Source organism: Otolemur garnettii, unplaced genomic scaffold (assembly GCF_000181295.1).
Source record: "Otolemur garnettii isolate 467f Iridium unplaced genomic scaffold, OtoGar3 scaffold00055, whole genome shotgun sequence".
In the NCBI taxonomy this organism is placed as follows: Eukaryota; Metazoa; Chordata; class Mammalia; order Primates; family Galagidae; genus Otolemur; species Otolemur garnettii.
Window position 1 is genome coordinate 6150263 of NW_003852450.1, and position 5676 is coordinate 6155938.

The following is a 5676-nucleotide window of genomic DNA, read 5'->3' on the forward strand; positions in this document are numbered from 1 at the left end:
AGAGAGAGAGAGAGAGAGAAAATGTAAGACTATGGTCATAAGAATGAGGTCCTAAGAGTACATGTGAGAGCAAATGGGTGTGTAGAGGCCTAAGAATGTATGCAGGTGTGTGGTTATAAGTGCATGTCAGGGCTCAGGGCATGTGGTCTCCTGTGGTTGGGAGAATACATGTATGTGTGTGTACGTGGTGTCATGACAGTGAACATGTGTGGTAATACATGCACACGCATCTGGGAGTCATGAAACGATATATGCTCATAAGAGCACACGGGGGCCCTGATAGCTGGTGCACGCATGCATGTGATCATCAAAGTACCTCGCCATTCATGAAAGACTATAAGTACATAGGTGATCTTGAACCTGTATGAGAACGTGTGAGAGGGAGAGAAGAGGGAGGGATGGGATGATATTGAAAGAATTAAAAACTCTACTTATTCTAAGTGCCCTGTCCCAAATATGGCCAAAAATTTCAGACACTCCACATCTGGCCTACACAGTGTGAGCCAAAGTCATAGGTATGACCCAGCGCACCCTTCTACTTACCCCCCCCCCCATCAAGAATGCACTGCAGGCTCTCCCAAACCCAGGTTCTGTGTCCATGAGCGCTTTCTAGGGTCACCTCCTGCATCTTCTGGAATGCTCATTCCTCAGGGAACAGCCCACCCCAAGCTCCAGGCCTGGCCCCACTTCCCAGGCCCTCCACTCCTAGCAGCACTCCTCTAAGCCAAAGAGAGGACAGCACTCTTCTGAAGCAGCTGCCAAGGACCTCCATCACTCTGTGCCCGCTTTCATCCCAGCCCCTACCTGGAACTGCAGAGGGTTCTCGGAGGTCAGACAGGCCAACCTCCCACCCTGGGTAGGGGTTCCTTTCACCACATCCCTGACAGCTCAGTCTTTACTTAATTATCCTTCAGGGAAAGGGAGCTCACCAAGAAATGAGGAAGTCTTCATCATTCTAAGGAAACTTTTTCTTAAAATGAATGGAAATCTCTCTCCCCTTTGAAATGCCAGTTATGTATCTATCTGAAGATAATGGCCATAGAGGCACATCAGACATGAATCTAATTTATGAGAATCACCTCTACTGGCTGGGCAAAATAAGCAATAAATGCCTCTAAATGTAAACCAGCTATTTTGTCTAATGCTCAAATACAAAATTATATTGTGCATATGTTCTCTTTCTTAAATCACTTTACAATAACATACATACTATATACTCACATAATTAATATAGGCTATACACCTACACATTCATATTATTGTTCAGCGTTATAAATCTAAACCCATATACCATGCTTTGGACAGATTTGGAAATTTTAACTCCATCTACTACCCAACTGAGACATAGTATCACTGTACTGGCTCCCCAGAGGCTTCCCTGCTCCAGGTTAAATCTTTTTAGTTGCAAGGAGGCCTTGCTTCATCAAACCCAGGAGACCAAAAGACAGACATCTTCGATTCAACCCGACAATCACTTACTGAGTGATTTCCATGTTAGGAAAACAAAAGACATGTAAGATACAATCTTAATCCTCAGGAAGTTCACAGGCTACTTGAAAAAAAAGATACACAAGTAATCACTCAAGAGCAATACGGAGCAGCATGTGACCAAATATTCAGTCTCTGGCACAGCCTGGAGGTCAGGTCAGTACTGAGCACCACTTGGAGTATGACCAATTGAATTAACTGGTGGCAATGTCTCCTCCAGCTCTCTCAGAAAGAAGCAGCCCCAGCCAAGGCCTCTCAGCCCCCAGCTGAAGTAGGCAGCTGCTCCTCACCAGAGCAGACTTCACCTGGGGAAACAGAAGACACTTGAGGAAGGCTCCGAGGCTACAGCACCCCAGCCTCTCTGAAGGCAGAGCAAAGAACTGGGTAGCAACTGTGCTGCTTGTGCAGTGAGCCAGAGGCCAGGTGAGGACAAGAGTCTTCAGACTCTGCCCAGCCCTGGAGTCCCCTAACATCCTTACCTAGAGCTCCTTCTCTCATTGATGTGTCCCTCCACCAGCCCTGCCCCCTGACATTCTCAATTCCCTCAAGCCCTTCCCACTATAGCAAATGCAGAGTCCCCCTAGAAGCAGCCCCTTTCAGAATACACCAAGGACTGTGGCCCCTCTGAGTACTCTTTACTATGCCGGCCACCCGAAGCACCACGCTCCTGCGAGCCAGCACCGTATGCCCTCCAGAGCTAATTATAGGTCAGTGAGCTAGCAGGCCGGAGGGGGACAGATGGTGACTTCATGTGGCTGCAATACACACTCATCCCCTCCCTCTGACCCCACTCCCCCCACCTCCATTTCTCCCAATTCCCTACCTGAGATCCAGACTTCAAGCAGCTTTCACTCCCTCAGTCCTTCTGCTCCCTTCCTCCCCTCCTCCCCAGCGCATGCACAAAGCGGTGAGTGTGCACACACACACTTCTACACCACCAGTCACCATGCCTTGTTTTTGCAGTCACCTACCTACCAACCCACCAACTAAGGCCTAAAGTCCAGGGGACAGTATCCCTGGCATTAAAAGGCCTCAGCTAACACCCCTGTATATCCAAGCCCCCTGGGCACCCAACTCCCTGGCCCCAGTGAGCCTTCATCCAGCCCTAGCCATGCTATCCTTAAAGGCTCACAAAGAACCAACAAGCCATGCCTGACAACTCTTTCCAACTCTAAGACTTGAGCAATCAACTTCAACTCAGACTAGGGACCCCAGAGCCTGCCTGCTCTGCCCTGCCCCTCCCATCCCTTCTTTACAACCCAGCTGCCAGACTTCATACACTCCACGGTTCTGACATCATGCCATGCTCAGCAGCACACACCCAGACACCACTAGATGAGAATTCCCTTCCACACCCTCCTCCCCCACACTCTTCCATCTTCCAGAAATGGCGTCTTCCACTGTGCAGAGTGTCTAGTGCATTCTTGGCCCCCAATAACCATTGTGCTATTCGTGATCTCATCACTCTGAGACACCATTTATCCTAGGAAGCCTCCTCAGGCCTGGGGACAAAAATCTGAGATAATAACCAAGGGGAATCATTCAAACTGTTGCTTTTGCTAAGGCAGCTTCCCTTGGGACTACCTGGCCAGTTAATAGTGGTAGGGGACACTAAGTTTGAATCTGCTTTAAACATGTTTGAAAGAACATGGATACAGTTCTTTCTCTAATTCAATAGCAATAACAAAATGGAGGGGGGGAGTTAACAGAATACCTACAGTGTTTAATATATAGATGTATATATGTATATATCATTCACCTGCTCCATGGCCCCTAAATTGCCTTCAGAAGACCTAGCACCTAGCATGTATCTGGCATAGAGTAGGTACCCAATAAATGTTTGCTGAATGTTGAACAAAGTACTAGGTATAGCTCCAACAACTGTGGGAAGTCCCTGAAACCTGGCTCCAGGAGGCGTCCATTAACATCACACCAGGAGGGGATCTCCAAACTAAGCAGAGCCTCCTTAACTCCTTGCTGTTCACATAGAAAGAAGAGCAGAACGGCCCCAACTGTCCTACTCCTCTGATGGAAACCACCAGCACACCTCTCCTCAAAGGTGACATCAGCTTCTAGTGGCACCTTCTTCTGGATCCCTCCTCCTCAAAGAAAACCAGCCACACCAGGTTTCCAAGTCCTCCAACCCGACCTCTCTCTTCTCACTTACCATTACAACCTCAAAATCCGTACTGGAAAACGCCGTCCTGTGTGGACGTAAATCAACTCCTCACTCCCACCCTCCCAGTTCAGGAATCTCTATTCCAGCCCTCTTTTCCTGTTGCGCCCACCCCCATCCCCACCCCCACCAGGCCTCGGGTTGGCCGCTAGCTCCTTCCACCCCACCTCCCTGGCACTGCGGAGATGGTGGCATCTCTGGCACAGACTGAAGCCGGCAGCTCGAGGAATGGAGAGCTAACGATAGTAAAAAGGGGTGCTATAAGGAACGCAGAAAGGATTAAGACCCTCGGGAAGCGCGAAGACCTCAGCCCCTCAGAAGCGCTTGCTCAAAGGAGTGGTGCTGGTCCAGGAGCCGAGAGGCGCCTTCTCTCAGACTCTCCTGGAGGGGACATGGGGGCGCAGTTCGCCAGTTCCCACCGGGAGACTCGCCAACTCGGCCCTCTCCCCCGAAGCCGATGGAGCAGAGGGCGAACTCCACGCCCTCCCTGCAAATTAGGCATCGCCCCTGCCCCTCATTCTCACTCCCAAGGGCACAGGGCACCGCAAAGGCTGGCGAGGGACGGCAGAGGGTGCAGTATCGACGCCAGTTGGAGACAACACATCTGGAGTAAAAATGGGTTGTTCCTAAGGCGCGATAGACACAGACCCCTCCCCAAACTGTTGAAGAGAGCTGGAGATGGGAAAAATAGGCATCTTTTCCCCTCGATCCAGGCTATGGGCGCTCACCTGCCTGCAATCGCTGAAGGCTGGGCAGCTCAGCTCGGAGGCAGCGGGGAGCCGCCCCCGACCGGGGCAGCCAGACACGTCCTAGAGAGCCGAGCCAACGCCGAGGTAGCAGGCTGCAGCCTCTGCCGCCCAAGCACCCAGCCGCGAAGCCCCGCCCCCTCCGCGGATCCCCGGGTCCGCCCCTAAGGGCGGGGCCTGCCCGCCGAGGCCACGCCTCTCGCCCCCTGGCGCTCTTCGGCCCTAGCACGTGACGAGAGCGCCGCTTTGAGGCTGCCCGCCATGTTGGTTCGGCCTCGCGAGTCCGACGAAGTAACCGTGTGCCAGGGATTTACCTGGCGGTAGTAAAGTCTCGGAGGCCCGGAAGCCCGCGCACATCCTCCTCTGCCCTTGCCCACCCCGTTCCTGGTCTAACAACCTGTTCCCTAAATTGGCTATAGTCCAGGCCTTTTCTTTCACACCTGCTCTCTCCCACCCCTTGTTGCCTTTTCCTTTGGTAGCGCCAATTTTTTTTAAGTGGAGAAATTTGAAGCACAGATATGGTTCTGTAGTAGTATGTAGTGAATTTTGCCGCCTGCCTCCAGGAACCTGGCTGTTCTAACACTTGTTACTATGAAATGGGAGTGTTTGTCTTATATACACACATAGTATGAAAAGTCTCAAATGCCAAAATTTCTGACTGACAAATTTTCACTAAACCTCTCCATTTTCCCTTACCCTGTCCCCTGTGGCTATTAATGCATCTTTCCCAGCTGGTTTGTGAATTTTCATCACAGTGCCTACTCAATCCTTTACCAATACCCGGTAAGAACTGATAGAAGTGTGAAGAATTTTTATATACATGCAATGTGTTCATATGTATGTATTTATAGATACATACACAGCATGTACTGTATCAGCAGCAAATGCTATAGTTTAAATCAGTGACACACATAACCTTTCATTTATTATTTTTCCCCCAATACAGACACCATTTGGCAAAGTTTCTTTCCTTTCATCTGTGAAAGAGGGCAAGGAAATCTGAGTTATTCTGATTTGAGGGCTGAGAATCCAATCTGAATTTGTAATGCAGTTGACCCTTGAACAACAGGAGTTTGAACTGTGCAGGTCACTTACATGCGGATTTTCTTCCTCCTACTCCACTCCTGAGACAGACAGCAAGCGCAACCTTTCCTTCCTTTCCTCCACCTACTCAACATGAAGGCAACAAGGATGAAGACCTTTATGATGATCTACTTTCATTTAATGAACAATGATCACTTTCTCTTTCTTTTCTTTCTTTTTTTT